General features: G+C 48.0%; 1 long non-coding RNA gene across 1 annotated transcript; it reads right to left on the reverse strand.

Annotated features, from left to right (window-relative positions):
• Nucleotides 1–631: 631 nt before the first annotated feature.
• Nucleotides 632–2638, reverse strand: LOC144097347 (uncharacterized). The gene is made up of 4 exons (XR_013306986.1): nucleotides 2508–2638; nucleotides 2246–2425; nucleotides 1933–2113; nucleotides 632–1532 (listed from the first exon to the last, which is right to left on the reverse strand). It is a non-coding gene; the product is annotated as an uncharacterized LOC144097347 (long non-coding RNA).
• Nucleotides 2639–11177: the final 8539 nt, after the last annotated feature.

Consider the following 11177-nt stretch of genomic DNA (forward strand, 5'->3'; position numbering starts at 1 on the left):
CCAGGCAGCAGTTCAACGGTTTGTTTTTTATTGCTTTTATTTATTTATTTATGGTATATGCTGTTTTTGTTTCTGAGCACAAGATGGCATCAAGAACGACAAGTGCGCGTGAGCAGTTCGACTGCGCACCGGATTAAAACAAGAACAGCTGAGTTCCAATACTTAGCTGATGTTCTTGCCTCGCAAAGACCCTTTTCAAGTGCTGCAACCTCATACGGTATGTGCTGTGCCCTGCCTAATATATTTGTTTATTTAAAGTGTCCAGTACAGTGGCTGAAATAACACTGTGCAGTAGTGTCTTTGCAAGGTGTGATGCAGTTCTCTTCCACATGATGGCGCAGGAAAGAAAATGGAAAAAATGGCCAGACAGGGGTTGGAGCTGGCACTTGGGACGAAAATACACGAGGTAACTTCAGTACAAGCCTAATGAAGCCATGCTACATTTACTCTCGATTACTTTCAGGTTGGGCTCATCATCGATGCCGAGCAGCCATGGTTGTGTTGCAGTCCAGACGGCATTGCAACATCCGGCAGCACACTTCAACTTATTGAAATTAAGTGCCCTTATAGTTTGAGGAGCAAGTGTCTGGTTGACCCAGATAACGAAATCAGCAATGCGCCATATATTCACTATGTGAATGGTCACTTAGAACTGCGAAAAACGCACTCCTACTACACGCAGATAATGATAATGCTTTACATCCTGAGGATTGACACCGCTTTGCTTTATGTGTACTCCCCTCAGAGGAGCATAGCAATTAACGTAGAAAAAGACGAAGCGTTTCTTGCGGAGTACGTACCAAAATTAGAGGACTTTTATTTTAGGTATTTTCTGGAGGCACTAATTAAATGAATGCTGTGAAGTTCGCAGAACTTTCCGTGGCGCCAGTCGGCCTTGGGTTCGCGAGGAATGCCGCACCAGTCAAGTCACTTGCATCAGAGGGACGCCTGATGGGGATTAGGCGGCGGCTGTATTGTGATCAGCGCGTCGCACACAAAGGGACCCGTCCCGTCCCTGCCTCGCCATCCTGCAGCGGATGCCTTTGTGTTCTTCGCGCCGTCACGGGCATAACCCGTCTTGAAGAAGCTTAGGCAGGTACATCTGTCGACATGTGTGCGGCGTCAAGGGGTTGCCGAAACTTCGGGAATGCAGGAGATACGTCTGGGTAGGATCGAGTGACCATGAAGCGCATTTTTCCCTTGACTACTGTCTTCTTTTTTTTTTTTTCTCTGAAGAACCCACCACCTTTAGTGATCGTTCCTTCGGCATCCGCGTGTGCGAAAGAAACAAATTAGGAATGTAACTTCTGTGCGGTGGGAAATGGTAGTGGTGTTTGTGCTGGTTGTGTGTTTGATTGCACACAACTTCTCTCGTCTTCGCCGGTGGCTGTAGATGCAGTGGTAGGCTTTGCTTGGGTTGAAGAATCCACAGTGCTAATATGACACACCTGTGTCGAAGCTATGCAACCTGATGTCATGGAAAGGACAATGGTGCAGGCGCCCTGGCATGATTGACCGTCGGTCTGCGTCAGCTGCACACGCAAAGAAGACTGGTTAGCGATATCCGATGCGAGCCACATATTGCGGCCGGGGACAGACATAAAATTTAACCTAAGGTAGAAAACGGGAAGGCTTAGCAGCAAAATCGAGGAAGGAAAGAAAACACTCATACGAAAAGGCAGTTTATGGAAAAGCACAAGAAAAACAATGACACCAAATTTCCTTTGGTGGCAATGTGCCCATTGCCTAGGGTTTAATATTCAGAAACTAATGCAAACGTAAATAACGATATGGCCGGAGCAAACGAAAACCAACATAACATCATCAAATGCAAACAAAAAACTCGAGTTCTAATCAGGGGGATCGCGAAATTTTGTCTAGATATTGTATACTTTTTTTTTTATCCTGAAAAATGAAATATCTGTCGCTTACCACGGATGTGCGGAGAGTGCTACCCTCTTCCATTGGTATTTGTGCATCTTCAATGAAAAGCAATGGTGATTCGTATTCTGGATCTGGTGACCATTCCTGTTCGTGTAATGGAGAAGCGCTTTCCTCTGCATCATCGTCCGAACTGTCCGCAGTCGTCCGGTCTGCTGCACGACGCTGAGACCTTCAAATCAAAAGGATACATTTCGTGTTGCCATGCGCCAGAGAAAACAAGCGCACTATTTCATCGGTTTCAACAGACGTATGTATGACTCAGGTCGTACATAGTCATTCCCTTTCCTTCAGTGGTGCTTACCTGAGGTATTTCTGTAGTTTTTCACTAGGCATCATTCCATCGTCTTTCCCATAAGACGGAGGGAATATGGTGGGAACGTAGGCCGGGTGCGAAGCAATGCTACTTTTCTCATTGCCCACAAAGTGCGCGCTGCAAATTCTTGTTTCGTGCCGCACCGGCTGCCACGGTTTTCCGTCAGGGCTGGTAGGGCATGACGAAAACAGAAAAAAACTCAAAATTCTTTCTGGATTGAGCCTTCCCCATAAAAAAAGGCCATCCTCACCTTGCACGCCGCACTGCTTGAATCCAGCGCTCCCTCTTTTCCGTTTCGTACGGTCTCCAAGGAAAGCGATAAAATTTTATCCTCGGTACCTGGCCTGAAGTGTTTTTATAGCTGTTATGACACTTGTAAACACTGCAGTAGGTCGAGCCACCCATAATTAGCGAAACTTCCTTTCGCCTTCGATGGAAACACCCTACCGCTCGCCTAGCTGACAGCAAACTGAAAGAGAGCGCTGCGTCCGGTTTTCGCCACGTCTGTTAACCAGGGGGCGCCACCAGTACTCGCCAAACTGCAGCGCACGGAGCCCGAAAAAAAAACACATACAAAAACATTCTGAAAACCCTCTCCCCGGGGGGAGTTCTGGCCCATATTGCTTGATGCTTTCCCCTTCCCTGCCACACCCGCGCGTCGCCTCTCGAAGGATGAAAAGTTGTTTTTCAGCTAATTGGCGGGACCACTGATCCACTGGCTCGCCGCAGGAATGTCAGACGGCGGAGAACCGCGACGCTTCGGTGCCATCGAGAATGCCAAAAAAAGAAAAAAAAAAGGGCCCATCGCGGAATGCGAGGTAGACCGAAGGCCTGCAGGCCCGCGTAGACCGAAGGCCCGCAGTGACCGCAAACCAAGGGAATAAAAAAAAATGTACGCGTTGGTGAAGCGCGGACACAATTAAGTCACAGACGAACGCACTGACAGGCGTGAAGGCTAGAGGGACTGTTTCACATTTACAATGGCAGAGGCTATTAAACTTCTCTAGACTGTATTGCCTTCCTATAGATATTTCATTTTATTTATTCAAAGTCCATAGACTGTCTATAGACAACAATATGCTAAAGTGTATAGGCATAAATGTATAGATTGCCTGTGAACTGTCTATAGGCTTTAATTACTAAAGCCTAGGCACTCTATAGAATGTGTAGAGAAATTTTGGAAGGGCGATCTGCGAGAGTTGTAGGTTATGAGATCTTATGACGTGCTATATACGGCGACTACTGGACCGTTTGCTTCGGAGAAATTTATCCGATAAATTTATCGCCGCAATGAACGGCACAAGGTCAAAACAGAAATAACTTGTCGACCGAAATTTACGAATGACTCATTTTATTTGCAAATCGATTAAGTGCAGTCAGATGCACCAAATCTTTCTCCGCGGATGTGGTATACGCTAGTCTTCGTGTTACAGTGTGTTCTGTGTTCACCCGTAGCTCGTCACAGTCATTTGCGCGAGGAAAGTGACAACGAGATCCAGCAATTACGCTCCTTTGTTGTGCACCTGCGCGGCAAGTAGCGGAAGCTGGTACGCAGCAGCTGTGAAAGCTACTGGCTACCTCGCTTTATATGGTGCAAGTTTTTTTTTTGTTGGATTCTATTCTATTCTATTCTATGCCGTTATCGTTACTTATCTAAGGGAACGCCAGGGCAGAGCTGAAAGCAACAGAGAAGGGGAAAAGAATTGGATTGAGGTAGACAATCGGAACAAAAATTGCCAGTCTGTTATAGCGGTCCTGAACTTGGCTGCGAAGCATTGTCAGCACATAATGGTATTTCAGGGCGAAACACACATTTATATCTCCTGGTTGTGCGCATCATTGCGAACTTCATCTTCATGTGAAAAACCATGACACAGACTGCAGTGAACGGACCAGTTGTTTGAATTGATTTACCGTGATTAGCGGTTTAAAACGACGGTGAAAACCTGAGAGGGTTATCCATATTAGACACACATTTAATCTTTTCCGGGCGGCTAAATTTTCACTAAAAGACCTCAGTACTTTATTTTTAATGTAAAACCTTCACCTTTTCTGCCTGGTTCGTTTTGTGGAAGAAGGTGCACTTTGTTTTTGTGTTTGTTCCTGGCTCTCATGAGACACCAGCAACAATAGATACATGTAAACGACGCACAATCGCACTCTAAAAACACTTCTAAGCTTCCCGTCTAAAAGAAGAATCACGTGGAACGAGCACAAAAATTTTAATATTTATTATCCAACGTCAACTTAATTTTGGTACCTCCGCCATAGCCGTGCGCAACCATATCCAACAATTCTGGACAGAAGCATTTTTAGCACGAAACTGTTTATGAACGCAATTCTTCATTCTTCATATAAGATTTCACTATAACAATCAATATATCTGCAGGTCACCCGGCAGCGGTCTTGTATATATGTTTTTTTCTGTTAACGTTTTTGCTACAGTTAAAAGCATTCCCCACTGGTTTTCTGTGGCAGTCTTAACTGTTTGATGCGATCGATGGAAACTCTTCAAAAGAAATATTTTGCTACATATCAGAACAATAGGAAAGAACAACAATCCTTCATAAGTATCTCAGCAAAGCAGCCAGGGAAGTACCTGAGGCTGGTGAGATTGCAGAAAAAGGAGATTATTGTGTCAGCACCCCTTCGGTGTTGTTAGGTGATAAAGAACTTCGGGTCTTAGGAATTTCCAACTAGGGTATCATTGTTTTTGTTCTTGTTTGCGTCCATACATTTAGGTTGTAGCTTTATGTTGTCTTCCTTGTACCTGTGATGATGTGTTTCCTTTGCGGGTTGGCGCTGCTACCAGTCTCACATGACTTTCCTTTTCTTTGCTGCGCATGCCCGCTGTACTCTATATGTAGTCGCTGCGCGCAGCAATAAACGTTGTTGAAGTCGGCGCTTTGTGGTGTCTCCCTTCGTGTCCGTGTTCGTCTTTGCGCTGTGAATGTAAGCATGAAATACCAACTCGCCCAGGAACTGATTTTAAATAGCCCATTACCTTCAATACTTGTATAACAGAGTATTACAATTTTTCAATTTCCAAAATTTGTGTCCGGGAATGTTGGATACGGAATTGCATGTGTTTTTTGTTTAAGAATATGCGTATTAGTAATTTCGCTCACCTAATGCAGAACTCAAATTCCGATACCGGTTACGTTATCGGTGGCCGATTCGATCCTATATTCGAAAGTTCCAGACATCGCTGTTTAGTGGAGAAGTGTGGGCTCGTATACAAAGCGATGTCTGCTTGTCGACGACGTGACTTGGGACCGCCAGCTCATTTCCTCGGGTCCTTGAAAGCGAGGACGCGCGGGAAAGCTTGTTAATATCCCGTGAGAAAAAAAGAAAGGCAAATTACCCCAATTAGCGAGCCGAGAGCTATTAAGCTATTTTCAACTGAGAATGGGCTCGTGTCCACATTGCATACTCGTCTCCAGAGTGGGAATGCAGCCACGCAACTGTGTATGTACATGAACAGAAGTAACAACGTTGTGGTCCTCCAGAATTAAGTACTTCCGAGTGCCTTGCACCTGCGAGCAACTAGTCAACAATTAAATGAAACGCTCCAACACAGTTACACACGCACATAGATATGAAGAACACCGCAAACAACTTCTTTTAAACACCCAGTCCTGCGCTGGCTTCTACCGCTCTTTCCCTGGCAAAGCCATGGACGTTTTGGATGAAGAACCGCCTTAAGAATTGTTGGCATTGTTTTGTCAGCAGGCCAATATTCTCTCTTGAAACGCAGGAAGCAATTTCAGGGAAAGAAGTTCGAAGTGTTCGGTCTGAGTTGTCTTGAAGGGGAACACTTCTTCACTGTTTGTGTAGCTACCTAATGGGTGATATACCGCTCTGGAGGCTGCGGATAGTTTTCGGGTGACAGTACGAAACCTAGGGGATAACCGCATGTATTCTGCGACAAAAAAAAAAATACCTCCAGCGCAAAGAGGCGTCTGCAGTCGCGAATTAAAAGCTTCAGCTCCACTTTATGTGTGCGCATACCGATTTGAGCATTGTGGGGTATACTGAGAGGCGGAATCCAACAATGCCATTGGAATTTCTTTGCACTTTAGAAATTTCACTGTGCACTGCGGCGTCATCTATACGTCATGAGGGCAGCGAAGCCTGCGTCACCTGTAATCGTTTGTGTGAAGCACAACCATAGCGATCGTGTGGTGCTTATGTTTACTGGCTGTTTGCTCCAAGGTTGTATGCTGCTGTCATGTTGCGCTTTGTACGCTCGTCTTGGGCGTACACTGTATTAGAAAGAGTTGCGCCTCTGTGATGAGTTGCACTGCTATATCTAGGGGTTGCATTTTTCGATCTCACGTCCCACTCCCCCAACCCCCCCCCCCCCCAAAAAAAAAACATGCAAGTGCGCCAAATTCAATTTTCAAAATTCGCCTTTAACCGGAAAAGGTGAGTAGCTTGACACGCACCAGGGTAAAAGTATACGGGTGTAGTGAGATGCACACAACATGCAGCTAGCCGGCTCTTGAACAGGAGTTTCAATCACAGGTGGAAATTAACAAAGTATGGAAGCCAGGTGCGAGGTGAGGCGGTGATATTAATGCATGAGTACAGTTGTGCGTTTTGATACACTGCTCGCCTGCCTTGATTACACACCTCTTCACACAGGGAGACTCCAACTCATACCGAGTGCTAGCGACCTGCTGATTGTTCACCTTAATTCATCACCCGTTTCGGACAGTTACCTGGATGAATAGGTTTCTCCACTGCATGTAAGGACACTGACACAAAACCTTGTACAGACATCACGAAAAAGTGTCATGTTCTTGCTACCGGGACGGTTCAGCGGTAGTTTCATCGCTGCCGTCACACTCAAATGACGCGAAGCTTTGTCCTTTCAATGAACCCAGGGCAACAACCTGAACCCAGCCTGACAACACAGCTGAAATAAACTTCGACTTTGCGGTTCACTGCAGTTGCAGTTCACTAGTTGTGGCAAGGCAGTCGAATGGAAGAGGCAGTGGTGCCAGCTGTAATCCTTGCGCAAATCATCTCGTGAGCTAGCTTGCGCTCATCGATCATTCGTACCGTCAGGATAAGCGGCTGAAACTGATTAGTGTGTAGTATTCATCACTCACATATTTGGCGTTTGTGTCAGTCTTTTCGTTAAAAAGAAAAGGGAGCGCTGAAAGACTAACACAAAGAACAAGACGTGTAAGATGCGTTCCAGTCAACAAGCTTTCTTCTTTTCGCCACTTGCCTAGCAGGCTACCGTGCTGGCAGTGCAACTTGCGCATAACAAAACGCTGATCACTAAGCCGTGGAGTCGCATGCTTTAGGGTGCTCAGCCTTGTATTTTAAAACTTTTGAAACGGTCATTGTTCAACAAGCACCGGGGTCAAATACCATCGGCCTTCTTTTTGTTGTTATTGTTGTACTGCAGAAAACATGGAAAAAGCCCGGTTACATCGCGTAACATACGTCTAAATTGCAACTTGTCAAAAGGACAGGTTTGGTTTGGTTTATGGGGGTTAACGTCCCAAAGCGGCTGAGGCTATGAGGGACGCCCTAGTGAAGGTCTCCGGAAATTTCTGGGGTTCTTGAACGTGCACTTATATCGCAGAGTACACGGGCCTCTAGAATTTCGCCTCCATCGCAATTCGACCGCCGCAGCCGGGATCGAACCCGCGTCTTGCGTGTCGGCAGCCGAGCGCCGTAACCGCTGAGCCACCGCGGCGGCTCGCAGTGGAAAAGACAGTACAAACAGTATTCTTTAAGTGCACGCTGTTGTTTGTTCACTTTGGTAAGGCTGACTTGCTAGCCTATTTATGACACTCCCGACACCGCAGTTTCTCTTAATGTGCATTGGTTGTACGTCAATGCCGGTTGGCATGTGGACGGCTTGTATTCCCCTGATCTACGCCTCCGCCTCTCGTAGCCACCGGTTCTCTCGCTGGCCAGTTAAAACCCTATAAAAGGTGCTGGTAATAGCATACAGTTATAAAATCACATGCGGCTCTTCACGCGGATAGCGGATCACTCGTCTTAACAGGTCTCAATCGCAACGCAGACCGGCATCCCCAGGCACAATGGCACATTTGCGGGCTTCTCAGTTCCCATCTCATCGATTCCCGTCCCCCGCACTGCAATTCGCCGAGTGCATCTCTCTTCCCACCCAGCCCTGCAAAGAGTTGAGAAGGTGCGCTCTCCGTTCCGCACCACTTCACCGGCAAGATGGCGGGGAGGAGGCAGGGAGGGTTTCACACGCCGTAAAAACTGGCCGTTCCTCTACGCCCAGCGCCCACGGAACGATCAGCGGGCGCTTCTCGACCACTTCCAAAGCGCTCGAAAGGTGCCGGGGTTCCAGTCGGCGCCATGCGTCCACTGCATCAGGAAGGCCTGGCAGGAGCAGTGCCAGTGTGGCCAGAACCGTGTTGAGGGGGGGGGGGGGGGGGCAATAGTGGACGTTCTGCTGGGGAACCGGTTCCGTCTACGGCGCCTCCGAAGACGCGCCGCTATGCCCTCGGTGCATCAGGCAGCGTCCCAGACGGGGTGGTGCCTCACTGGCGTCCTCCTTTCCTCCTCGTGCCCCCCAAAGCCTTCTCCTCCACCTCTTCGCCCTCCGAAGTTTGTCTGCTTTCTAATCACTTGACCGCTTCGGCCGCCAAAGATGTGTGCGTGGGGGGAGGCCGGTGGCTGTAGCCAGTTTTCGAACTGCTCCTGGCGACCACGTCACCACGTGTTGCGGAAAGACGGTCCGAAGCCGCCGTCGACTGCTGTCCGTTGTACAGAAGTGTTGAGGACGCCCTCTAGTTGGAGGCCCCTGCCTTGATTTCTCTTTCCTTTCTCTGCACTGACAGCGCAATGGAGAGGAAAGAAACAAGTGCATAGCAGTAAATAAGCAATCGCATTGGTTGCCTGCGCCAGGTGCTAGGGCAACACTAAGTTTCTTTTGGATAAGCCCTAAAAACACACCGAGAGCACAAATCAAATGCACGAGTCGGCGCACAGCGCCTTCCTCATGGTCCCAACCAGTGCCGTGCTTTTAAATTAAGAGGACCGCTCTGGATGGCAAAACTAGAACCAAGTGTCCACTCTCTATCTCATCGCCTACAAGACCCGCAGGTTTCTAACGCAATCTCCTACCCCTTTTTATAAAAAAAAATGGAAATGCTGCCTATTTAAGCGCTGCGTCAGTTATAACCGCCAAAAAAAAAAAAAACGCGCTGTCACCAAGCGGAAAGTTAGTCCTGCACAGGCAGGCCTTTGCACGCACGCGCATACAAAGTTACGGGTGGCTTTATACTAAATTAATAAAACCCTTGCTCATGAATTTGTCAGAAGGCTGCTTCATTATTCAAACTGAAAAAAAAAACAAGATTAATTCAGTTTAGGTAAGAACAAAAGAAGTGCATACTCACCTCGCCGGGAGAAGAATTACCCAAAACATAGTTCGCTAATCTTTTGCGCACCCAGGAAAGGGCCTTCGATCGCATTTTGCTGCAGGTTCCCCAAATGAAGCATAGACACAACGTCTAGCTTCCCTTTGCGTATCGTCTACATCTCGCGTGCGCGTGCTTCGTGCTGCTGACTTTGTCGGAATGTACGATTTGTGAAATTTCCGTGCGCAGACATGCTCACCACAGAGAAAGACTGGCGTTGTGCCCAAGCCATGGAACCCGTTCGAGCAGGCAATCGAGGGGACAACGCCCAGTCCGGCCTAGATGCGACTTTCCCCAACTCCAGTGGAATGCCGCAGTGGAGACCCAAATGGCGTCTTGCAAACTGTCTCGCTTATTTCTTCTCAGCGCTGCCCACAACGGCTCATCTGTGCTGTTCTCACTGACCTCCATTTGTGGCGCCGCTCAAACGACTTACGCTGCCGGCACGCTCCAGTGCACTCGTTGCAAGCCGCCTTTCGGACGCTGCACGCACTTCGCCTGGTGGCGTGGCCACTGTTATTTGCACTGCTGCACACCACAGAGGTAGTATTCGCGTTCTTTTTCTCAATCTCTTGTTTGTCTTATTTGGTTCTCAAGTTGTTAGACTCACACTAGACCTTTTTTGGAGAGGAACATGCGAGGATGCATGTCTGTAGATCTTGCCATTTTCCCTGCGTTTATGTTTTATCATCCTCATCCTCCCCAACCAACCCGAAACTATAAAATGCAGGCTCCTCGTCTATGGAAAGGATTCAACAGTGCTAAGGAACTGGACGTAAGAGAAGAACACAAACATATGCGCTGTTCTTCTCTGTGTTGTCTTCTCTTCGCCTGTTCTTCTCTTGTGTCCTATCTGTTAGCTCTGTTCAGTCGTTTTGGAAACATCAACATGCACCAACCAGCCCGACTAAGCCCTCTCTACGACTATGCTTATTTTGCTTTATGCTTGCAGTCATTCTTCTCTGTTTAATGCCTTCTTTTACCTCATCATTTTTTCCTCTTCATTGCCCCCCCATCCTACGTTCCCCCTTTGGTTTCTCATTGTCTCGATTGTACCAAGCTTAGTTTGAACCCAACCACAGCGACATAAATCAGCCCGCCATGCGGCGCATTCTGCTCTGGAATCCCAGCGCCGCGTCCTAACTCTCGTATCCGCGCAAGGCCACCACCGCCTTTACTTCGCGTGCAAGGAACGCACGCAGGATGGAGAGAGCTAGTCGCATGCTCGGGAGCATGCCACCCTTTCTCTCCATTCGCTCAGCTGCAGTGCTTCTTCCTTCAAGCGCGACTCCCGAACGCAGTTTTCGCGGTGGAGATGGCGTCCCACCAAACCACCGGCAGGCACGTCCGTAGTTGCTCAAGTAAAACACCGACCCGCCTCATTAAAAGGACCGGACTGCACTGCAGCCTCGGCGGCAGCTCGCAAAACTGGTTTCCCAACGGCCGCGGAGGCACGGCAGCGCCGATCGCTGGGCTGCGGCCCATCGACGCCCACATCT

The sequence above is a fragment of the Amblyomma americanum genome, chromosome 7 (genome assembly GCF_052857255.1).
Source record: "Amblyomma americanum isolate KBUSLIRL-KWMA chromosome 7, ASM5285725v1, whole genome shotgun sequence".
Lineage (NCBI taxonomy): Eukaryota > Metazoa > Arthropoda > Arachnida > Ixodida > Ixodidae > Amblyomma > Amblyomma americanum.